This window comes from Otolemur garnettii, unplaced genomic scaffold (genome assembly GCF_000181295.1).
Source record: "Otolemur garnettii isolate 467f Iridium unplaced genomic scaffold, OtoGar3 scaffold00117, whole genome shotgun sequence".
Taxonomy (NCBI): Eukaryota; Metazoa; Chordata; class Mammalia; order Primates; family Galagidae; genus Otolemur; species Otolemur garnettii.
Genome location: NW_003852512.1, coordinates 1,807,744 through 1,834,511, shown reverse-complemented (window position 1 = coordinate 1,834,511; position 26,768 = coordinate 1,807,744). Strand labels below are relative to the sequence as shown.

At 35.0% G+C, this 26,768-nt stretch overlaps 2 protein-coding genes across 6 annotated transcripts in view; one reads left to right on the top strand and one right to left on the bottom strand.

Moving 5' to 3' along the window:
• Positions 1-26,768, top strand: part of FGF13 (fibroblast growth factor 13) — a 528,354-nt gene that overhangs the window by 473,732 nt on the left and 27,854 nt on the right. The gene's annotated exons all lie outside the window — the stretch shown is intronic.
• LOC100964489 (heterogeneous nuclear ribonucleoprotein F) overlaps positions 26,351-26,768 on the bottom strand; it is a 2,101-nt gene continuing 1,683 nt past the window's right edge. The window contains 1 exon segment of the mRNA XM_012809934.2: positions 26,351-26,768. This exon segment is cut by the window's right edge and continues 1,365 nt beyond it. The gene's annotated coding sequence lies outside the window, so the exon portion shown is untranslated.

Genomic DNA, 26,768 nt, shown 5'->3' with positions numbered 1-26,768 from the left:
CACATACCACATTCTAGACTTAGTTTCTAACTATAACTCATCCTCAAGTATAGGGTTCATTTACACACTTTGTTTGAGTCATTTATTTGATGTAATTGCAATTTTCTTAGCTGACATTATATAGATTTCATCAAATCTAAAATTTAGTAAGTCAAGAATTTCTACCAAGTATAGAGGAATACACGTATTAAGATCTGTCTTTGTGAAATGTGTCACAAGAGTATGTGATATTAGCCTACTAGTTTACTGAATAAATGTCATCTATTTGTAGTTTAATCCTGCTTTTTATATGTCTCAGCCTGCCTGAAACTGGTGAATATAAACTTTGTGTAGTGTTTGCAAGTCAGGGGAAATGAAAATTGGGTCCACTGTGAAAAATCCTGGAATGTATCATCAACAAGTTGCTCGTTTCTGGCACATGAGTTAATTATTTCATAAATTGTTCATCATGTTCCCATTTCACTTTTATAAGCACAGTAACTGTTTCTTCTACTAAATGTTACCAATATTTAATTTCTTCATGAATCAATGACTGACTATTTAATAGGTTATACATTAGAATATGGGTTCACTGAACCAAGTGGTTACACTATTTTCTCAAACATTTGGAGGGAGCATTAGAAAAAACCTGAATACAACCAGTATCAATTTTGCATAAGTAATACTTTTCTTCATAGAATTTAATATTAACTTTTATTTTTAAAAGTTACAAATAACACATTACTCACCCCCCCAAAAAAATAATATTCCTCATAGGGAGTTTAAATACAGCTGTAGAGGAGAATTTGTCTTTTTCTATGAGATTGTATTGAACCTTTATTTGCTGCCATTGTGGCCATCCAAACTATACCATTTCATCATGAACCAGTGTTTTATCCAGTATATTGAGGAAATGACACATTCAGGGAGCCACATGCTAGAGCTGCTATATCAGAATCCATCATGGGTCAAAAATTAATGAGGTGGGGAGGACACTTAATATTAATGTTCTCACTGTGTATGGGAGGATCCCATAGGGGTTTAGTTTGTGGCATGCCAAAGAAACATTGCTGTACAAATGGTTTCCATTCTAAGTTGTTTATAGGACTTGAAGGCTAGGATTATAGAGACAGCCTAGTATAATAATAATAAAATTCATACTATTACATATGGTGATTTATACTTTCAAAGCCCTATGGCCTATATTACATTACTTCACAGTATGTGCACTTATCAAGTAGTCAAGAAAAACAACTGTGTTTGGATTGTTGTTTTGTACTGTTGAATTAATGCAAAGTTTGAGTAGGTATAATTTGTAACAACAAATAAATAAAAAGTGATAACTTGAAATTCATCATTTTGACCATTTTTTTCATTGATGATACTTTTATTATGGTATAAAGTCACACTGAAAGAGTTCTTTCATTCTAGAAGTTGTAGGTAAGGTTCTTTTGTTTGTTAGGTGGTATCAGCCAAGAAACCATTACATGGTTTTCTTACTAAGATACATGAGCTTTTCTTTTGTTGTTTGATGAGACTCAATGATGTGATCTTATAGCAGACTCATAGAGTTTCCAAAGGTCTTAGACACTTTTCTTACTGTTGTGATACTGACAGTGATCCCCAAGGCAATTACATACCTTTAGTGGTCATCCCACTTAATGCAAGGGAAATGTGTCCCTCTAGGCAGTTGTATTGTATCTTCCTGAGCTTGCTAAACAAAGTGTACTAACTCAATTGCAATTCCTGCTTTTAACTGATACTTTCTTTTGTAAGACCATCTAGTAGTTCTTTTCCCTTCAGGTGTGCTTTTCTGAATTCAGATAAGACAGAATTGTTTCTTTTTTTTGTTTTGTTTTTGCTTCACTGTTTCTTTTTCCTATAAACATCCCCTTCTCTCCAAAATTGTTCACAGGAGGACTTGCTACCTCCACATTTTTATCTAACAAAAGTCTCTTGAGTAGAAAGATTGGATTGTATGTTCTTAAGACCAAACCTTTAGGCTTCATTATTAATTCACTTGTTGTAAATACAAAGATTAGAGATAAGAAATATTGGATACCATCAGACTATTTTCTTGGGCTGTTACAGCCTCATTAAAAGCCTACAAATGCATCTCAGTGCCTCACTGTGTTCTCAGAGCATGATGTGTGTAACATTTTCACGTACCTCTTTTATTCCCAAATATTTCTTGCATGTAAGTCTGGTAACCCCAAACCATCTTTTAAACTCTCTGAGGATCAGAATGATACTTTCTCCTTCTTTTATATTTCTCACCATACCAAATTCATTGCTAAATACCCAGTAGATATACTACCAGTATTCAGTAAATAGATGGTAGGTAAAAATTTTACTAAAGAGGCCAAAGATTGAGAGAAAATGAATGGTTTCTTTCTTTTACATAGTAAGAGGTGATTGGGTCAAGAATGATGCACTTTAGTAAGGAACCATTTGGAGATTCTAATTATGTATGTTTCAAAATATGGGCATACTGAACTAGAAAGCCAGAAATGTAGCTTCTAAGCCCCGTTCAAATGAATGTGTGGACTTGGACATCTCCCTTCATTTGTTAGGTTCTCATTTACCTCAAATATCAAATGATAGGTTTTATTTGATTCCTATGGCATCTTCAGTCTATTTTGCAAGTAAGCAATATCTATACTTTGCACTCATTATTAAGTTTTTAGTAAAATCCAGAGCAATGAGGTTCAGTAGAATGCAGATCTAATGAGTGCTCCTTAGTGCTGAGTAGCGATGTATCTCTATCTTTGAGATAGATAAGATATACTTGAGGAAATGAGCAATCATTGTCCCCTCATGATCACAACAGTGGACACAACAGTGAATCTTTCATGATGGCATTCTTTTATTTTTCTCTGCCTTTAATTGTCTGGTTTATTTATATAAAAGGAACATTAGAATTCTACTGGGGATGTAATTAGACTTGACCAATAAAGGATGACTGTTAGTGCCTTTTAATTGCCTTTGCTTAATGGCGCTGCTCTTCATCCTGCTGAACTATGGAAAATGTCACATTTCTGTGGCCTATGACTCATATAACAAATGAAACTATGAATGCTGTCAAAATACAGTAATTTGCTGTGTATAATGGGAGGCAGACAGCTTTTGAAAATGATAAGGTACATAACTGGGTATTTCCAAGCTGAAAAATTTCATATTTGAGCTTAGAAATATGTTTTCATGTTGCTCTTAGTTTTTAAATCATCTAACAAGGGATCACTTGCCTAGTCTGTATTTTTACCCCACTGATAGTGACTCAGGAAGCAAATCGAGTGGATTTAAAGTTCAATCATTACCCCATACGGTAAGAGAAAACACACGATTTCCTTCCTCTGCTAATATTAAGGGATTTTTTTGTTGTTGTTGTTCTGGTTTGTTTAGTTTCCCCATAGTGCTGTCTTCCAAACATTTGCTATTTTTCTTTTCATGCAATTTGAATTAATGTGGGTAATTGTGGTAGTTAGAGGCTTTGCTCCCTTAGATGGTAATTATCCAATCTGTAGTTCAATTCCAAACTCAGTAAAACAGTATTAGAAAAGTTGGTATTCATCAGAAAGGATCCCTGGGCATAACAGAATATAAGAAAAATGTAATCATAGGTCAAATTAAAATAATTTTACCCCCAAAAGTGCTCAAGTTATTTACTGTGTTAATAGGTGTTGTTAGTTTTAATACCAAATATCAGCAAGCTTATTATGTATTCATAGGAACTTTCTATCTTTTATGAATTTAGTAAGCCACGATTGCCTACAATTTATATGACTTTTGCTGGCAGGAAAAGATACTTGAGAACTCTTCAGAGGAATTATTACATTAGCAGATAAACATCCAAGACTAGAAGGGCCGATGCACCATGTTTCACTTACTTTTGCTTATTTATTCCTTTATATTTAATCTTATCAAGTATCAACAATACTGGTCTTTGGTATTGCTGAAAATTATACCCGAGAAGTTCTATTTTATTCCCTACTAAGTGAAGCAGGAAAAGTTGTTTCATAGTTTACAGACTCCTTTCATCAATCCCTAAATGACAGTGAAATTAAGGATAACTTTCAGAGGACATAGAGTCTAATGCAAAATTCCTGTCTATGCACAAACTATTTCATTTTAGAGAAACACATTAAGATCAATGATACCAAGTATTTTTCTAAAGATATGTTTGAAGATAGGGATTTATAGTAAAATTATGTCAGGAACTAAGAAGATTATGAGACCAATTTATTTTCAGGACAATGCTGAGGAGTTCCATGATGTAGCTTTCTACTCTTGGTACTTTTTTTTTCTTTATTGCTCTTAGATAGATCACCTCAATGGTACAACTTGTGGGGGCACTATCTATATTTCTTAGACATGGAAAGGCATGAAATTTTCCATCTCAAAATATATTTAGAGAAGCAGAGTAAAGAATTATAGTGGTAGCCACAGATAGCCTTGGGTTCCATGTATTAGGGCCAAAGAAAATAGGGATGTGAGGTAGCTCACCCCTGAGACCCAGTATAGGTATAAGCATATACAGGCATACCTCACTTTATTGTTCTTTGTAGATACTGTATTTTTTACAAATTGAAGGTTGTGGCAACACTACATTGAGCCACATCTATTTGGTGCCATTTTTCTAACAATACATGGTCACTTTATGTATTTGTGTCACATTTTGGTAATTATCACAGTATCTCCACGTTTTTTGTTGTTATATCTGTTATGGTGATCTGTGATCAGTCATGTTTGATGTCCCAATTGTAATTGTTTCGGTGTACTATGAACTACACCATTATAAGACAGCTAACTTAATTGGTAAAATATTGTGTGTGGTACCAGACAAGGAGTCCTTTTAAAAGTTAAAAAAAAAAAAAAAAGGTAGATGCTGGTATGGATACAGAGAGAAAGGAATACTTACACACTATTGGCAGAACTGCAAATTAGCATAACCTTTATGTAAAGAGTATGGAGATTCTTCAAAGAAGTAAAAGTAGACCTACTATTCCATCTAGCAACGCCACTACTGGGTATCTACACAACGGAGAAGTAATTTTATTAAAAGAACACCTGCACATGAATGTTTATTGTAGCACAATTCAAAGATGTGGAATTAATTAATCTAAGTGCCCATCAGTTCCTGAGTAGATTTACAAAATGTAGCACATACACACCCAGGCACACACACACACCATGGAATACTACTCAGTCATCAAAAGGAATGAATTCATATCTTTTGCAGCAATTTGTATGGAAATGGAAACCATTATCCTAAGTGAAGTATCTCAGGAATGGAAAAACAAACACCACATGTACTCTCTAATGAGTGGAACTAATTGATGTACACACACGGGCACAGAGAGAAGTAAAAGTCAATGGAAATCAAGAAAAGGGAAGGAGGACAGGGGAGGAATAAACCTATTCAACACATACAATGAACACTTTGGGGTAATTGATACCCTAGTGTCCCTTACTTAAGCATTAGAAAAGCTATCCACAAAACGTAATGTTTGTATCCCCTTAATATTTTGAAATAAAAATAAAAACATATTTTGAAAAACAATCAAGTTTGTAGGAAAACAATACTGTGTGTTGACTGCACTGACTAGCCTTTCCTACATCTCTCTCCCTCTCCTCAAGCTGCCTTCTTATTCCCTGAGACACAACAATATTGAAATTAGGTCAATTAATAATACCAGAATGGGTTCCAGTGAAAAGAAAAGTCACATGTCTCTCACTTTAAATCAAAAGCTAGAAATGATTAAGGTTACTAAAGCAGGCTTCTTAAAAGCCAAGATAGGCTGAAAACTAGGCCTCTTAAGCCAAACAGTTAGCTAAGTTGAAAATTCAAAGGAAAAATTTTGGAAGGATATGAAAAGTGCTACTGTAGTGAACACATGCATGATAAGAAAGCAAAATAGTCTTATCAATGATATGGAGAAAGTTTTAGTGATCTGGACAGAAAATCAAAGCAACCACAACATTCCATTAAACTAAACCAATCCAGAGCAAGTTGCTAACTCTCTTCAATTATATTAAGGCTCAGGGAGATGAGGAAACAGTGGAAGAGAAGATTGAAGCTAGTAGACCTTAGTTCATCAAGTTGAAGGAAAGAAGCCATCTCTAGAACATAAAAATGCAGTATGATCCAGTAAGTGCTAATAAAGAAGGTGCAGTAAGTTATCCAAAAGATCTAAAGATAATTGATGAAGGTGGTTACACTAAACAACATATTTTCAGCATAGAAACAGCCTTGTTTGGAAGAAGATGCCACTCTTGTAGCTAGAGAGAAGTCAATGCCTGGCTTCAAAGCCTTAAAGTCCAGGCTGATTATCTTATTAGGAGGTAAGGCAAACAAGTACTTTAAGTTGAAGCCAGTGTTCATTTACCATTCTACAAAACCTGAGGCCTTTAACAATTGTCCTAAATGTACTTTTCCTGTGCTATACCAATGGTAGAGCAAAAACTGGATAACACTGTATCTGTTTAGAGCATTATTGACTGAATATTTTAAGCCCACTATTGAGACCTACTGTCCAAGAGCTTTGATGGAGATGTACAATGAGATTAATGCTGTTTTCATGCATGCTAATGCAATATCCATTCTGCAGGCCATGGATCAAGGAGTAATTTTGAGTTTCAAGTCTTATTATATAAGGAATATACTTTATAAGGTAGCTGTCTAGGGAAAGTAAATTGATCACCCTCTGGAAAGGATTCACCATTTTAGATGTTATTAAGAACATTTGTGAATCACAGGATAAGGTCAAAATATAATTAACAGGAATTCTGAAGAAGATTCCAATCCTCTTGAACTGGGGTTCAAGAGGCTAGTGGAGCAAGTAAATGCATATGTGATGAAAATAGTGAGAGAATGAGAATTAGAATTGGAGCCCGAAGATGTGACTGACTTGCTCCAATCTCATGATAAATCTTGAACAGATGAGAAGTTGCTTCTTATGGATAAGCAAAGAAAGCTGTTTCTTGAGACGGAACTTGGTGTTTCTTGGTGAAGATGGAGATTGTTGAAATGACAACAAAGGATTAAGAATATCACCTAATTTAGTTGATAAAGCAGCCACAGCATTTGAAGGGATTGACTCCCAATTTTGAAAGTAGTTCTACTGTGTACAAAATGCTCTCAAACAGCATTATGTGCTACAAAAGAAATCTTTCCTGAAAGGAAGAGACTATTGATAAAGAAAATGTCACAGTTATCCTATATTAAGAAATTCCCACAGCCCCACCATCCTTCAGTATCTGTTGTGGAGGCAAGACCATCCACCAGCAAAAATAGTATGGTTGCTAAAGGCTTGGATGATTATTAGCATTTTTAAACAATAAAGTATTTTTTAATTAAGGTACATAAACTTTTTTTATTAGACATAATGCTATTATTGCACATTCAATAGACTATAGTATAGTATAAACATAACTTTTATATATACAGGAAAACAAAAAATTCTGGTGGCTCAATTTATTGTGATTTTCCTTTATTGTGGTGACCTGGAATTGAATCTACAGTATCTCTGAGGTATGCCTGTATATCCTATCACTTTCCAGCTGTGTGGATTTGAGCAGGTTACTATACAGAATCTTTAATAAAAAATGTGGTATTACCTATTCCTGGGGTCCAATGAGATTACTGATGTAAATTGTCTGTCATATATAAGTTCTCAAAAAATGTTTGCATGCCCAACTCTGTGGCTGAATAAACATTGGACTATGGCCAGTTTCTTCTATGCAACAATAGTTTTAGAAACATTTCTTGAGGCTCATGCAATTGTAGAGTCTAAAATTTAATTTTAGCTTAGAATTGCAGCTTGTGAAAAACCCATCGAGATATTTAGAATTTTTTAATGAAACATTTTATAAAAAGAACAATTTTGTGAGTGCTTTGTCACACTGTTTTATTTGAGTGATTTTTCCTTCTTTGTTCATTATAGGCTGAAAGCTCTTCTTAGTTAAATAAGCTGTTAATATCAGTGGAAAAAACAATCACTTAACTTTGTTATATAAGTCTAGGATCATTTCAGAACAAAGGATTTCTATGTCTCATCCACCTAGCAATAAAAATATATGGTCTAGTTGTTTCTATGCACAAATAAGACGTTGTGATCGTCTCACATCTGTAGCTTCTTTTGACTTTGTTTTGGACCCAAGATAAATCTGAATGGTATGTGTTCAATTATCATGAAAGCTACTAAAAGAAAAAGTTGACATGACAGAATCTTAAGAGCTTAGTTACCTATTTCAAGGGATAATTTCTTTGTAATGCTGCTTTATTTCCTAAGATAGCTTCCTGTAGTTCATCACTATTCCTGCTATTCTGTTTTGCAGAGATGTCCTATCAATGCATAACTATAATGGGCAGTATATAATATAATGAAATATGAACATCTCCATGTGAAAGAGTCAAGTAAATTTGAAGATCTAGTTTTAAGTATTAATCATATTCCCAACCTCTTAAATTTCTCATTGACTGATTTATGGGAAAGAGTCGATAGACTTGTGAATTCCTTGTAAGGAAATCATGAAAGTCTCCATAAAAATGATCCAGTCTTGAATTCAGATGATAACCATTTACCCTTGGTATTTTTCCTATTTTAGAGATTGGAAGACTGAGGGCATGGTTAAGGCCTTATGAAGTCGGTAAGACATTGTTGAAGAAAAGATAAATTCATAGAAATAAATATTACTGGACTTTGATCAGTAATATTACTTTGAACCCTGAATGGCTCCATAAACTTAGCCTATACTTTAGTTCCAACTGACCCTGTTTCTTAGGCTAAGAGACCTTATAGGTTTGGTAGGACCAGGGACAAGGTAGTTGCAGATTTACAGAGCCATCAAAAGTCTAAAGTATGAAATTGTTTTCCAGATTTTTCCTCATATGTTTTTCTGTTGTCTCCTATCTTTAGTTGCCCCCCCCTTTGGATTTTGCTGTAGATTGAAAATGTCTTTATTCATTCAAAACAATTATTTCTTGTCTAGAGAAAAACCCTTAATGAATAGCAATGATAGCTTAGAAACTATCATCTGTTTTCTCCATTATTTAGCAGAAGCCTGAATTACTACAAAATGCAAAGATTGAGAGGGTACAACAGCAACAAAATAACACTTGGAGGACTCAGAACTCGTCTCTTGGCTCTCATTAAAATAATCATATTTTAAAGTATTGAAAATGGTTATTACAACATGGTAGAATTATCTCTGATTCTTATTTTATGCTTCTATCGAAGTTTCAAAGTAATTTTATTACCTTTATAAAAGAAAAAACAAAAGAAATGGACTCTTTAGACAGTGTCTAACTTACTTTAACTTTTCACTCCCTTTTGTATAGGTGTTGATTTAATTTATCACATTGTCATTAAGATCAGAATTGCTTCATGTGAAAAAGGGAGTAAAATTAAAAATATAAAAATAATAAATATAATTTTTAGTATTTATATATTATTTATATTTCTTACATAATATTTATATAATAAATTAAAAATCAGGAAAAGATGTTTTCTTTCACTGAAGCATTGGTGCATGTAGTATATAATTAGAGTTAAAAATTTAAAAGATGACTGTTATAATTTCTCAAGATTTTCATAACAAATTAAGATGAGTACACATTTCAGGAAGATTTAGATTTTCCTTTGGCCTGCAGTCAAACAAATCCTATTTCTTGTGCTAAGTGACAAGACTTTAAAAAAATACATCTTTATCCAACAAACATTTCTCTTTGGAACTTGTCGCAATGAACTGTCTCCTTTTGCGTCATGTGATGTCTAGCTTGCTTCATTGAGAAAAAGGCCATGAGAGAAATTATCCATAGAATTTGTAACAAGTTCATAACAACAGAAGTTAACAAGCAGAAAATTGATTGAAACAATGAATTGATTACTTGAGGAAGAAGCAAGAGTTTGGGGGTTCAGAACTAAAACCATGAGAAATAGCCAATGTACGTCCTTCCATATGAGCTTGCCTTATGCTGTACATCACTATTTAGTTCTCCCTTGATTGCACCTCCTGAGAAGCGAAGTTAAAACCCTTTGGGAGCCTTTCTTGTATTTGATTATCATTCTCTCCAAGGACAAATGTCATTCTCTCCATTGGCCCTTGACAATTTTGTCTCCTAGTTCATTGTCACCCCCTCCAGTATTACTCTTGCTATAATCTTGATGATTTCAGTATCCATGTAGGTGATTCTCAAGTGCTGTGACATTTCATTTCCTTGAAGTTTTCTCCTCCAGTGATCTTCTCTACTGTCTCAGTCATCTAATCTTATGGAAAACCTTGGATCAATAGTAACTTTTGTCTTTTGCCTCATCTCAGTTCATTTCTCTCTTTATTTTTTTTTAATAATTGAGATGAAGTCTCACAATGTTGCCCAACCTGGTCTCAAACTCTTGGGCTCAAGTGATCTTACTGCCTCAGCCAACCTGTTAGTTGAGATTTAAGGTGTGTACCATCATGCCCACCATCTCAATTTCAAGCGTCCCACTTTGACTATTTTACCTTCTACTCTTAGGATTCATTCATTCTAGTCCCTAGACTTGTACAGTTTTAATCCCACTGGGAGACAGTATATTCACTCTAACGAATTTTCACAGCTCCCCAACCCTCAACTCCCTTCCATGTCCTCCCTTTTCTCTTTCCCCAGTATAGGTGAAACAGACCTCATAGTAATCACCTTTTCATACATCACTATTTGACTTTTTTTTATCTCTCCCACCATCATTGATCAACTGTCAACACCCCAACCCTAGTTAAATCCACGTCTATGCCAATCTATACTGGTGCTACTAGAGTAAAACATAACCACACTGACTGGTTTTGCTTTAAATTCATGACTGTAAATGTACCCTGGTAAGCCTCCTAGTCAAAGGAGTTATTGATTTTACTTCATTTTCTCATCTATAAAATGGTAATAACAGAAAATTATGGTCATAGGGTTGAGAGATTTAAGTGTGTTACCACATCTAAAGAACCTTAGAGAAGTGCCCAATAACTAGTAAGTACTCAATTTTTTCTTTACCCACTCTCCTCCTTCTTTCCTCTACCTCCTACTCCTTCCCCCTTTCCTCCTCCTTTTTCGTATTAGGTAGGTATTAGAATTTCCCTAGTTGAATTACTCTGATGCCAACCTACTTAAATATTTTGTACCTTCTCTGTCCTGAAATCCTGAATATCTCCCTCACTCCCTTGGTCTAAAGATTTTATTTCATAGAAAAAAAAAAGTCAAAACAAAATTTCCTTATATTCTACCACCGTATCTATTCACCTGGTTCTATTTGTGGCCCCATACTCTGTCTTTTATTCTGTTGTTATGTATCGTTTTCTTTTATTTCTGGTTTTTTTTCTAATTTCAGTTTAGTATGAGGATATATACAATTAGGTTACATTATTTGCGTTTGTAAAGTAAAGTCCAAAGACTGAGATGTAGTTGTGTCCTTCACCCTGGAAGTGTGCCAAATAGCCTTACATTGTACCTGTTTTAGGCCCCTCTCCCTTCCCCCCTTTTTGAATTTAATTGTGTTTTCCTCTTATGTGAGACTATAGCTGTTCATCTGTTAGTTTCAGATTAGTAAGGCCAACCTTACACTTTTGCACTGGATTCAACCCCAAATCTCTTACTCAAATTTAATCAGTCCAGGAATTGTACTCCCCCCCACCATCATCAAGTTTCCCTCTTTACCAAATCTTCCATGTCGGCATATAAATGTGCTCTTATTTCTCCCATTTTTATAAGAAAAACCTCCCTTTATTATACATCCTAGACCAGCTACCACTCCACTTGTCAATTTCCCTTTGCAGCACAACTCCTCAAAATCTAATGTCCAGTCTTCAATCCTCTTCTTCCTTGACCTAACAGTGGTTGTTGATGCAGTTTACCACTCCTTCCTTCTGAAAAATTTTTCTTCACTTGACTTTCAGGATACCAAACTCTCTTAGTTTTCCTCCTACCTCACTGGCTGGTCTTTGTAAGTCTCCTTTCCTGGCTCTTTCTCATCTTCCTTACCTTTAGTTTTTGGTGGGCCCAGGAATTACTTTGTAACTTGTTCTTATTTTTTCTGTATTCACCTTCTTGATGTAACACTTCCTTGACATCTTCATTTGGATACCTAACTAGCATCATTTAGCTAATATATCCAAAGTAGAAATGTTCATATCTCTTCCCTGAATATTCCATGTCTACAGCCTTCTCCATCTTAATAAATGGTGACCTCGTCCTTCCAGTTGCTTAGGTTAAGATCCTTAGAATTATCCTTGCCTCCTATTTTTCTCTAACATTATACACCCAATGTATCAGCAGACTTTGGCTTTTCCTTTAAAATATATATACCTTAGAACCAAAGCAGTTCTCATCACCTCTACTTCTGCTTCCTAGGTCTGCCCTCTCACACCTGAATTATTGTAAAGGGCCTCCCAATTAGACTCCTGCTTCTATCTTTATTCCTCCCAACCCTGTGCTCCACATAGTTATCTTTCTAATAGTAAGTCATATCACATAATAACTCATCTGTTCAGATTTTTTTTTTCCCATGAATTTCCAAAGTCTCAAGTCCTTAGTGTGGCCCATAGGGCCCTTTGTTACGTAGACCTGTAGATCCTAACGTTCACTCACCACTCACTGTGCTCCAGTCATATTGGATTTCCTGCTGTTCCTTCATCACATTGTAACAAACACACCCATGCTTTACAGCCTTGCACTGGCTATTTCTTCTGCTTATTTCCAGAATAGGCACAAGAAATAGCTAGATATCACCATTGCTCACTTCCTCATTGCCTTCAAGTCTCTGTTCAAATATCACTTTAGCACCGAGGCTTCCATGACTACTTAATTTAAAATAGCTCTTTGACACGATTATTTTCCTTCTCCCATTATGCATTATTTATATATCCATTTTATGTATTCATGATTTATATAGCACATATAAATAGGTCAAGTCATGTTAAATGTGTTGAGTATATATTTATTGAATAAAATGTTTATATATTGTTTGTATCTGCACACTAAAATATAAATTCCTTGTGGGCAAGAATTTTGTTTTCTTCACTGTCTCTGTTGAATGAATGAATGAATGAATGAGTATTACATATTAACATGTTTGTTGACTCCTTCTACTAGAATGTCAGCTCCTTGAGGGCAGGGTCTTTATTTTGTTTCAGTAATTTATTCCCAGTGGCTAGAACAGTGCTTGACATACAGATGTTCAATAAATGTGGGCTGAAATATTTAATTATTGATAAGTTAGTTCAGGCAATGAAGCAATTTCTAAGAGTAATGTTTAAACTCCAAGTGGTGAATAAATATCCAACTTCTATAATGGGAAAAATGTATTAATAAAATGTTGCTTGTGTTTTTAAGATTCATAATTTTATTCTTTTTGGTATGGTCATGCTGATTGGTCCCCAAGCAGGTAAATATAAATAGGAAAAACAGAGGTTTTACTTGCTTAGAGTATGCCTGTGTATGAAATAGAGATGTCATTCAGCCTAACTTATATTGAATTTCTATAGTCCAATCATTGATTCCTTTCTCACATGTTTAGATTTGTTGCTAAGGAATACTGAGTATTTTAAGTACACATTTATTTCCACTGAGATATATGTAATCAATTATTTCTTTTTAATATTCTTTATGATGATACAGATTTATAATGGAAATAATGATGGTAGTGGTGGTGGTGATGGTCAAGGTGCTGTGTTTGTGTGCCATGACTAAAGAACAATATTGAAACTTAACTGTTCAGTTCAAACACACACACACATACACAACCCACTTACAATTAAAATATAATTATGGAGTGGGTAGGTCTTATAAATATTATTTAAAGAGGTATAGTTACATCTATTTCCTAGATTAATTTAATCTGTGCTAACACTTATTTAGTAAGAACCTGAATTAATGAAGTGACATATAATTAGGATGTCAGTTTTTTTATGCATTAATATAAGTTGTTTGAGGATTCAGATTCCAGAAGAGTTTATTCACAAATGCTTTTTTGTCTAATTTTTACTTTACATTAAAATGTAAAAAAAAAAAAAAAACCACCACTCCTAACTCACCTCCTAAAGATTTCAGTGTCTAGTGCCTATATATCTTTCTCTATATTTACATACACATGTATATATTTGATGGTACAGAAATATGATAATTCTGAGATGTTCTGTAACTTGCTTTTTTCACTCACATCTTGTGCATGTATTTTTATGTCAAAAAATGAATATCCACATCATTATTTTAAAACAGATGAATAATATTCTGTTGTATGTATGTCCTATAATTTGCTTATTTAGTCCTCTGTTGTTGAATTGTTTCCTTTTTTGTTGTTGTTATAAAATAATTTGATGGTGAACATCCTTATGCATGCATCTTTATAATTTGATTTGCAAGTATTTTTAAAGTTCCTTCTTTAATGTCATTATTTTGTACTGTATGTATAAAGGAAAACAAATTTCTTCCCTATTTTGTTTTTTAAATTATTATAAAATTCTAAGTAGTGAAATTTGAATAAATGAGATTTTACTCTAAACTTTGTTTAGAGCTCTTAAAGTACAGGAGAACCTCTGTAGTTGACCACGCAACATATGGAGATGGTCAACATAAGGAACTAGGCCTACTATGCTGATATTTACATGGGGTACATATCTGGTCTATAAAAATGAGGTCAACTTAAGGAGATGGTCAATGGTCGATGTAAGGAGGTGGTCAGCTATGGAGGTTCTACTGTATATTCACAGGGCATGAAAGGACTTATTAACACATAGGGCAATTTGAGTTAAAGATAAAGTCTGTTGAACATTTTCACCTAACTATACCAATCTGATCTTCTTGACATTTTTTTTGTTATATTTGATGCTGACAATAAAAACCTTGGAATAAGCTATAATTTCTGCATCCATGCATATTCAGGTCTGGAAATGAAAGAATAGTATGACAGGTTTGCATGTAGAACTTCCCACCCACGCATTCCTTTCCTTTCTGATTCTGACACTTCAGCCTTTGAAACAGTTCCCATGAGCAATACCGAGATTCAGACTATTTAGATCTAAAGAAAAAAAAAAAAAACACAAGCTTTTCTGCTGCCTGTATCTAGCACCTGGAAACCTCTTTGAAGAAGTGCTGAAATGTAAATCATGCTGTTATTTGTTATGCACAGAGGAGAAACCCTAAAGATGTTTTAGGGAGGAGAAGGAATCTAGAGATAGCAAGGACAGGTGGCGGCGGTCAGCAGAGAGAGAGATCCAGTCCACGTTATTAAAGTGACATATTTCCAAAATATTCTTATCAGCTAGCATGTAGATTGTGTGACATTTACATACAAAGGAATCCCATTTTATTCTCAGCTTTTAGAAGAAGACAGGCAAGAAAAGAAAAGAGAAATCTTCCTTTAAAAAAGTCTAGGTTTAGCATCAGGTGAAGGGGTTACTGGTAGTTATCTGAAATAGGCTGGCTGCTTTATAACACTGTTTTGTGCCATAAAGAACCAGTTTAAACCCATGGGAGTACAATCCCTTCCTAGTTTCTCCAAATTCAGTACATTAGCTGTGGGGGTTTTTCTGTACTTTAGCAAAGGACAACAATATTGTGACGGACATTAACAGATCATTTGGTTCAACAGCCCTCTCCCAAAAGAAGGGCTCCTCTTCTTTTCAGGCCTGTGCCCTCTATCTTTCTATTGAACTATCCTTTCTTAAAGCCTTGGAGACTTAGCAACATTTATCCCCTTTCCTGCACTTTCACTGTCTCCTAGACTACTAAGTTTCCCCTACTGGCATGTGGGTCCTTCTAGGACGCCCCAGCCTAACAAGTCCCTCTTGGAACTCTTTCCCTCTCAAATTGTTTACCTGTCTCTTTCCCTTAATAGGCAAGAGGTTCCTTTATTTCCTCATTTATTTCTTAATTATTGAACCCTCTTCATTCTATCCCCTGGCCTCATCACCATCCTTAAACTCCTCTTGCTAAAGGCACGAGTGTCTGCCAAGTATATTCATTGTTCCTTTCAGTTCTTACCTTATTTCTCCTCTCTGCGTATTGAACCATATTTATCCCCTCTTTTTCACTGAAAACTCATATTGGCATTCACAACACTGCTTTCTTTGGTACTCCACACCACCACTATTATTTTTTATCTTGATTTTTCCTCTTCCTTCATCTCTTCTTAAATGGTTGATATTTTATCTCCCCCCAGTTTCCAGCTTCAGTAGTTGTCTATTTTGCTTGCATTCTCTAGATTATTAAATATCTTCTTATGGCTACAGTTACCATTCATATACAGACCACTTCCCTCCTGATAATCAGGCCCAAATATCCAACTGGCCAGTGCACATTACCTTATCACTATTGGCTCTTCACACTCAGAATAGCTAATAAAGGAGTCATCGTTTCCATCTTAAAGTAAAACAGAATATCCCTCGTTCCTGCTCTGTGGCCCCAACTTTTTGATGTCCTTATTTAACAGGCTCCAGCATCATTAATAAATGATACATAATATTTGCCTTCAAAATACCTGCAGTGGTTCAGGAGGAGGTCCTTGCCATATTACATGGGTTTGAAACTTAGCTGAAATGCCTAAGTGGTTTTTAATTTGGGGGCAAAGGAATTAATCTATCCTTCAGTTTCCCCATGTATAAAATGGGAGTCATAGTAGTATAGACCTTATAGCCTTCTTAAGAGGATTAAATGGGATGACACATGCTCAGTATTTAACAATGTTATACATATCAAGTTAGCAATGTTTGATATTATTTGCTGTTACAATGCCTATAATGACTTGTAGACTACAGACAAATATGTACTAGCCTAAAATTCTTGAAAGACTATGGGGATCCTACTACGTATTAACTTCTCATATTTTATTTTTAATATTAAATTAATAAGATACATATAAAATCCAAGAGTATAGTGATTTACAGGAGACAAATAGATCCTCAAGGCCACAGTCTACCCTCATGAACCAGTTTCCATCACTGAAGCAGGATAATTCAAAAGGATAAGGTAACTCAACGGGCCATCCATTTCCCACATAAAATCACAACTGAAGAGAGAAAATCTGGAGTGGAGTGTTGAATCAGCTGCTGTTGGGAGACCCTGGTCTGCACTCTATCTGTATGCTTACTGAAGGGAGTGCAGGGCAGGGTTTCCCATACAGGGGGCACAGGCTACGCCGCATGGCAAAGGTTGACCGGAAATTGATTTCAAGGCCATTTCACCTGGAGTCTCCCCCATCAATCCGGTGCTTCATGAAAATTCAGCTTGTCTACTCATAAGAGGAAACTCAACCCTGCTATGTCTCGTTAGAAGTTATTAAAATGTCTTTTTAACTCTTTTACAGTCTTAGGTTGAGCAAGAATTTTAAGTCTCTAATTGAGCTCCTCTCCCTCTTAGTTTCTCCCTCACAACACTGATTTTGTGAATGTTTGTTTTCTGTTTACAAATGTAATATATGTTTCTTTGAAAAATTGGAAAACACAAAAAGGTATCCATAAAATAAAATCTTCCTAACCACAGAAAACCAATGTTAATGTTCTATTATAGATGCCTATAGAGTCTAGCTGGCCCCTGCACATTCATTCCCCACTTCTCTCTCTCTCATATATTAGACCACAAAAGAAATGGAAAAAAATGTGTATGTATGTAATCACTCTGCATACCATGTTTGAAACCTGCTTTGTTCTCATTATTATAACTATTCCTCCATATATTAAAATAATCTTCTAAAGTATTTAATTGGCTAAACAGTTAATAGTGTAAAGGTAGGTTGTTTTCTGTTTATTTCACTTTTTTTTTTTTTTTTTTTTGGTGAACAGGGAACTGTTCCCACCTAAGTGTGTGCAAGCTCTGTCCAGATGAGGCACTTGAATTCTTAAAAAAGTAAGATGGAATAGTTAGTAATGATCTTTTATTTATAAGTTGTGTTTATTTCTGCATCCCAGTCATATATAATAATTGCAAGTGACATACAACGGTTATCTGGAAAGTATCCAGCCATGAATGTCTCTGTTTTTCATATTACATGTCTAGATACATTCTGGACAGCCCTCATATGTTTAGCATTTTAAAATTTGTAGTATTTTCAGATTGATTTCCTCATGTGATCTCTGCAACCACTTTGAGAGATAGAGGAGGAAGGGATTATTCTTCTCCATAGATGAGGAAACAAATGTGCAGAGACATGCCATGGCTTCCCAAAGTATACACAGTTAATACATAGGTGGCAAAGTTGGAATTTGGAATCGGAAACCAAGTCTTCAGACTCCAAACTAATGCTCTTTCTAGTACGTTTTGTCTTGTTCCAATTTCTCTGTTTAAGTGCTTCTTTTCTAATTTAATTATTCTCTTCTTAATAATTTTTTGGACCATACCTTAGGAAAATGTAGCTTTCTCATAAATTTCCTCATTAGCAGGAGACTGAAGAAGGCTCGATTCTGACAATAAAAACCTGATCTTTTCTTTCAGGAATGCCAGTGCCTACTGTGTGTTACACCCTAGGGAAAAACTCTTAGTTGTTGCATCTTTATTGATGATGTTTGTGAGGTAATATAGCAACTCAGGCTTTTCTCGGGAAGAAGAAAATCTATGCTTCTTGTCAGTTTAGAATCTCGACTGCTGTTATTCAGAGTTTGAACATCTTGATTTCAAAATGTGGATAGTCATGTTAAGCAATATGGTATAAATGCCAGGGACATTTTAATCTTAGGACAAAACTCCCTATCAAAACATCTTTGAGATAGGACACATGTTAAAATTAAAGAAAAAACATTGGGAACAGGGCCCTTACTCATCTAATTACCTGGGGAACAGATGACCAGGTACCTCTCAATCCTATATCCCCTGTCATTTATTTGATGATGTTGTTGCTTTTTTTCTTCTTGACAGCAGATTGCTGTTCTTTTATATTTTGAAACAGCACCATTTGTTGCCCTATTTTATCCTAATGCCTATTTAAAAAGTGATCAGGCTTATACTTTTCCCACCAGTTTTACATGAGGGTAAAAACTTTCTCTTTTCCTTTCAAGAATTAAGTGCCATTTACATCTCAGCTAAACCACTTTTATCTAATGAGCACTTGCAGAATACTGAAGCATAAACTACAAAATAGTCCACCACATATTCTTCATAAGGGGGAATGAAATGCTTTTCATATTATCCTTTTTTTCAGAATTAATGCTTAGGCATTAACTACAGTATGCTAGGTGCTTGTGATACAGTTCCAAAGGCCCATCCAGAAAGGATATGTTGTAAATACATGGATTCCAAGTACTTATGAAATCTTCCAAAATTATTTTTTCTGTGTCTGCTTAAAAGGCACAGGTGTCAGCTCACCCACTGTCCCCTTAAGCCAGTCAGGAACCATTGCAGTAAGCATAATTGTTATTGAGTGCACAAGGATGAAAGTACCTTAATTACAAAATAAGATCAATAATAACTTGAGATCCTAAGAGCCCTGGATTGAACCAAACCCCAGGTAGCTGTAGAATCACCATGATACTTGAAAGAGAATTGATGCAGGTTCAGACTCCTACTATCAGGAGAGGCAGGTAGCCTGGCTTTGTCCCTTCCAATTAGTTATGAACGAAAGAATTTTAAGCAGTATCTGGATCTTGCCTTGGGGTAATCCCTGGAAATTCTGAGAAAGAATATACTATTCAGGGACACAGGCATATTAGGGACTAAAGGAGCAAGTGCTTGGGCACTGAGGACCCCTTTTCTGGAAACAGAGACCTTGGCTGTGTTTCCTCCCTTCCAGGGAGCTCATTGGACCCAGCATGCCTTTAAGTTTCGTATTCACCAAGTTTAAAAACAACATAGGAATAAAACTAAGTGCAGTAGTGATGAGGAAGGTGGAGAAGGATGAGAAAGGAACTTCTTTCTCATATTTTTTTTCTTTGAACTTCTTTGAACCAAACTAGGCAGTATATGTTGCCTGAATTCTTGGATCCAGACCATCCTTGGCTATTGGTATAGGGAAGTCCAGATTTCCTCCTCTCTTTTTTATCTTTTTCTGTTCCTTTGTCCTTCCTCTGTGCTTCTTTTAAAAAGAGGTAAACTAATTTTTCTTGGCTTTATGTAGGAAGCCCTCTTGACATTTCTTAACTGCCATGTATTCTATAATTAGCCATACTTGGAATATTTTTTCTTAAGATAATTTTTATGAATTTGTTTTGCTCTTGTCTCTCTCATACATGCAGACTTGTGTTTGAAGATCAATGCACAAACTGATGTTTCTTGTAACAGGTTCCTTTTTGCCGCTGAACTTAATTACTTGTTTTTCTGAATGTTTTCTCTTAAAATCACTTAAATGAGATAATTTCAGCAAAACAAAGAAATGATGTATCTTTTGGGAGACCTGAATATAACTCTTCAAACCTGACTAATAATTGGTAATAACTTTGAGCTTTTTGAGAGCCCTAGCCAAAATAAAAAAAAAAAAAAATGTAGGATGACCTTTCACATTCATATCCTCAAGGGACTGTGCAAGCCAAAGCTTCCTTCCAATCTGGATAGGGAGCTTCATGCCATCGCAACTTCCAGATCTCACTGCATCAATCAAACAGATTGTTCTTGTAGTGGTTACTTCCTGGGGAATTCGCCAGCTGGGAGATTGTACCATTGAGCCAAAACAGGCCACTGGAACAGCCCTACTCTTTACTTATTCATTTATGGAACCATTTAAGAAAATGCTTTAGCAGCAGCTGCCTGTTTGTAAGAGCAGCCCTGGGGGTGTGCCAAGTGAGATCTAAATTAGACTAGTAGATGATCAGATGACAAAGAATACCACATAGACAGGTGAATCACAGAAGAAGATGTTGTGGGACTTTCTGTAGGGCTTCCCCACTGTGGTGCTGGAATAATTAAAGTTCAGCTGCAATTATGTTGAGTGAAGTGTAAAGCATTGACAATATAGACCAGAATGTCCTATCTCTACCCTCCTCTTCCTCCTCTTCTTCCTCCTCCTTCTTCTTCTCTCTTTTTTTCTCTCTCTCATACATACACCCTATACATCTAATATAAATTGTATTTGGATTTTAGTTAGGTAGCCAGTTTAACTTTTTATTTATTTATTTATTTATTTTTAGAGACAGAGTCTCACTGTGTCACCCTTGGTAGAGTGCTATGGCCTTACAGCTCATAGCAACCTCCAATTCTTGGGCTTAGGTGAATCTCTTGCCTCAGCCTCCCAAGTAGCTGGAACTACAGGTGCCCGCCACAACGCCTGGCTATTTTTTGTTACAGTTTGGCCAGAGCTGGGTTTGAACTCACCACCCTCGGTATTTGGGGCCAGCACCCTATTCACTGAGCCACAGGCGCCACCCTCAGTTTAACTTTTTAATAAAATAACTGTGCCTGTTTATTTGAATGTCACTAGGATTATCCCCAACTACATATCCATTCATTTCTTGTACGCTTTCATAGTTGAAGGTGAGGAAGAGTAGTTGAAATGACTCATTTAGACCAAAGCCAGTATGCAGATAGAACTCAAATAGACCATTCTCAAAGCTTTAGTGGATGCCTATACTCAAGGCATGAGTTTACAAATGGTCATCTCGGTTTGTAGTATAGGTTTTCAGTGCATTCTTTTATGACAGATATCAGCTTCTCTTTAGATTTTGTTCCCTATAGCTCAATACTCAACTTTTAACTATTTGTGTGCAGAGATCATCAACCAAATGTTAACTGCATCATGGATTTGTTGAGCAGTTTGACTAAAGATTGATTAGTGATTTCTGAGCCTATAAAATTTTTAATTTCGGGCTGGCTTAGCTATACACTTGCAAATTTCCCTTCCCTGTCTGAGAGGCTAAAATATTGCACAATCCTTTTAATATTCACAAAAGCAAATTTTAATTAGGCAAGAAAATTTCTGCTTTGAATACCATGTTGCACAATATGAAACTCTGAGAGAAAAACATTGAGGTAAGTTTTTCACTTGGGCAATTTATACTGTTTATATTTCCTTTCCATTAGTCCATAATCTAGATATTGGGGGTGGAGGAGAAACTAGTCTTATCCAAGGTGAAGCTCCTTACACAGTACAAGTACTTTACAAACCCTGAATAAGGCTTTGGACACAACAATAAAAAAGGAAATGCGAAAGCCGAGGGTCTTATTGAGCAAAGGGACACTCCAAAATCTCATATGTGTCAGCTGGCTGGTGACAGCACCCAGCAGCTACCCAGTAGGTAACTGAACCTCCAAACCAGAGCCAATGCCTTGATCAGACCTCAAGAGAATGGGAGCTAGCCAAAAGCCATTCCTTCCTTCTTGGTGATTATCCATTAGCACACTGTGTTTTCTTATTGCAGAACAGATTAGAAACAATTAGCAAACGGAAAACTGAAGAAGCCTTTCCTGTTTTGAGTATTTAGATGCAACCTTTGACCAGAATCAAAATGCTCTTTTCAGAGTCAAATGTGCCATTTTACCTGAAACAAAGTTCTGCCATGAATTATATTCTTCTTTCCATCTAAAAATGGAAATTTTCTGGACGTGGATTCAGTAGGTATTGCTGATTGCTGCATTTATTTTAGATGCTTTTTAGAAAGCGTTATTCAGGAAGCTAATTTTCTCATGCTGAACAATGTATATTTAAATGATGGCTGAAGCACATTCCAAAGTCATCTTTTAACTCACACGGAATATGGACCTGCATTGACTACTATGGAGACAGTTTAATCATTCATTGTTAACTAAGGACATTTCTGTTTTTATCATACTTGTCATTACCTATCACAGTTATCTGTCTGAAAAGGAACTATTTTACAGGAAAAAATAATGAAATTAAAGGAACAATGGATCTGATTGTGTCAATGCTCAGGAAGTGAATCATTCAGTGCCAGGCATGTGGAATTTGGGGAAACATCATTAGGATCTCATGAATTTCAACTTTACTAATGTAGATTTTTTTTTTTTTAGTTTTCACATAGACTTGGATGATGCTTTATGTAAATGAAAACTCCCTCCTTACTTACATTGATGCATTGTTTACTTGCATTTTTATTCCACCTCCTCCAAAGAGAAGCAAAACTTGGTTAATATGCAGATTAGGATTTTTATGGGGGATTGTGTCTTACTTTTTCTGAAGACTAAGATGATAAAGAAGGTTAGAACTCCTTGATGAAATATGCGTAACATTTAAAGAAATAGTACTTAGTGGGATGTTGTCACAAACAGCTTACCAGCTTGATTCTATTTCTCATCATATTCTAATTATCAAATCAAAGAAAGCTATTCCTATAGAATGAAACACATGAAAATGGAAAAGTACCTTTGAAGATGAACAAAGAAATACTGATCTTCACCTCTTCTTATCTTCATTCCTCAACCAGTGTTCCAGCTCTCCTCTTTTTTTACCAGAGTAAACTGAGGCAAAGAAATTACTATTTAATACTGTTGACAAAAATAGAAGACTGTGAAAAACAGGGAAAACCTGCAAATAAATTATGGTGCCTCCTGCAGTTTCAGAATGGAGAAAACTAATATGATGAAGTAATGCAGGGTCAGTAACATCATCAGAGTTCATAGTAAGATACTTCTATTAATCCCCACTGGAATGCTGCAGCACTAAGTGGACTCAGACAGCTAGAGCCTTCCTCAGTTGTAGGTCTCTCTGTATAGAAATAGACTCAGGGTTTAGACTTGTGTAATAGGCACAAAGCAAACCATGACTGTGTATCCACAAGTGCCAATTGTAAAGGACCAACACGCATCTGAGAGACTGAAATTTGAGGGTTATATTACTTCTAATCAACCTTTCCAGGATCTTATTTATTTAGTGTGCAACAAACGGAGAAGGCTCAGAGAGTTGCGTTAGGGATTGACAGAAGGGAGGAAAATGACACGGGTATGTACTGGTCAAGTAACCAATGCAGTTTGGGTCATTTTTTATCTATTAAGTAGCCCCAAGTCTCCCAGTGAATGAACACTAATGATAGTAGATATCTGGAATGACAAAATGGTATACATTACCTAGAGGAGGAGAGTTCCTCAAATTTATTTCTGTTGACCTTTGGATTGTATAAGATGGTGTCTAGGGCAGAAATGATTCTTCCTAGTTTTCTTTTTCTTAGGTGAATAACATGGTGAGTATGCATTCCCTGTGGAATTCCCCCAAATGTAATACTTTTCAAATCACTCTATTCTAAAAATCAAATATATCTTAGATAGAGCAACATTCAAATAAAACGTGTGCTGTAGCGTACTTCTAGGAAGCATGCTCCAAATCACTGGCTTCCCTTACTAGATAAATATAAACTATTTAAACAAGAAATACAAGTGGGTAGAAAAAAGCCTATAACTTGTTTGCAACCCACAGGGTTTTTAGGGAAGGCTATAGCATTTCCCTTTTAAAGGAGTGAGTTCCTTTTACAAATTAAATAGGAAATCCAATTAAACTTTATTTCCTCTAACCAACATTGCATTAATCACCCGTGATACCCTTATTTAGACGTGAATACTCCAAGTATGCATTAAATTAGTAAAAGTACAAAGCTTATGGGAACAAGAAGAATGGTTAAGTTTATAATGTCCATTTTTACCCTGAATTTTTAAAAAATATATCTTTATGGAAAATTTTTGGCTCGTTGCTTCATAAGATATTAATATGATGGTGAGGATCTGTCATTCATTTTTTCAAGCCATTACTCATGTCCTTAACATTTCAGAAGCATCTGAGAGATAAGAATACCAACTTTCAACATTATATAAGGTTGAAAGAAAAAGCAAGCTGGTATTTCCCCCATCAGCTTGAGTTAAAATGCTGTATTTTGACTTAAATTATGGAGGTGTGATGTTGGCAAATTTCTTTCAATTTGAGGTTTTTGTCAGAATATGCAGGAGTTAAGAGTTTACTCACACTTTAAGAAATAACTTCTTTAAAGATAAGTCTGAGCAAAAAATCAAGCTGTGATTATGTAGTCTTGTAGAAATAATATTTATCATCCCTCAACTTACAAATGAGAAAGATCAGTATTAACCTTTCCATGTGTTTTCATATAACTTATGAAAGCACATGCCAGACTTTAATAAGGGTCTTTATTATCAGTGACAGATCCATAGATCTCTCCCCATTAAAATTCCTGGATCTGAAAGAATGTAACTGGATGTGAATAGTAGCTACACCAAGAACTTGTCTGCTTAAGCATTTTTCAGACAAATTCAAAAACCATTTCCTATACTACTATATAAAAATGATCATTCTACTATGTTTGTAAATTGACCTTGAATTTGTTAATAATTGCAGCTTTTGAGTTATGTACCTAGACTAAAAAACTTAAAAATATATTTAATTTTAAAAGTGCGATTAGAGTAATTGGATTAGCTAGTTGGTTTCATTTGAGTATCCGTAAATGAAAATGAGGCTTAGGTATTAGTTTCTTGCATATGCTATGCAGTCTAGTCGATAGCTCCTATAGTGAAGGCAATTTCAGTTAGTAATTGCTAGTTGTATTTGCTCACACCTTTCTTTAATGGAAACTTGTCTGTTTTGACAGTCTTGTATTTTTTGCTCATTCTTAAAATTACTTGGGAAAATTACTTGAGTGCAGAAAATTTATTTTTCTTCTATCTTAGAAAAAACATCCCTTCTTCCTGAACACAAATACTGTAGTCCTGGTAAATTGTAACTGTTCGACTTCACTACTTGGCTTTGTTTCAGTAAGGTTTTATAGTTACAAATGGAAGCCTATTTCAGTCTCCACTTTCATGACGGATTCCTAAGAAAAGAAAACAACCAGTTAGGCATAATAAATAATTGAACTATCAACTTGAACATAGTCACTTCAAAAATATGAAGCAAATCAATAAGGAAGATCTTCGTTAGCATTCTCTGCTGTCCTATAATAGTTGAGGAAGAAACAGAATGATCAAAGACCTACATTAATGACATATTTCAGCTTCTGATTTGTGACATCTGTACTGTAATCATATTGGGGGTTAGGTTTTTTTCCTAGCAGGCAAAATGCTGAGAAATAAACTTAATTTCTACTGTGGAAGAAGTCTTTATAAAGCCCAGTTGTCAGTAAAATATTTGGTTTTCCTAAGTATATAGCCATAGCTATGAAGTGGAAAATCAAGATGATAAAAGTAGGCAATATCACTCCATCATCAGATGCAATATCATTGTATGATATTGGGTCAAATTTATAAAACATTTTTCAAGTAGTATAAGCATTCCCATATGGTTTGAGGCAAAGCTCTTTTTTTTTTTTAACATTTTTATTAAACTTTTATTTAGCCTCATTGTAAGAATATAAGGGAGATCATAGATTTGATGTACGAAATTATTAAATTCACACTAATATACATCAAGATTAAAATGATTTCTTTTCAACCACCCAGTCATTTTGCTACCTTTTGCTGAGTAATCTTGTGCCAGTCTTGTGGAAAAATCTTTATTTTAAGAAAAAAATTTAGTTAACAAAAAAATTTAACAAGTTTCACTTAGCAAAATACACCCAAAAGGAAATCACAGTACAAAGAAAGTTTTAAGTCAAGGCCTCACCAATTCCTACAGTATTAATATTGTGTCTCAATTCTCAAAACTAACTCTTAAAAGCTTAAACTTAACCTAAAAGATTTTAAATGAAAATAAACTAGAATGAACATGAGAAATATTTCTTTTTGAATCAGGGAGCTAGCACCTTTGAGTTTTCCAAAAAAGCACGTCTCCCCAGTGTGTTCACTGTGATGTGGTGGCAAAAGGTCCATATTTAACATACTTAAACTACTTAAACTCAGATAACATCACTCTAAAGTATACTACCAAAATGTTAATTGGGAAAAGCTGAAAATAGTT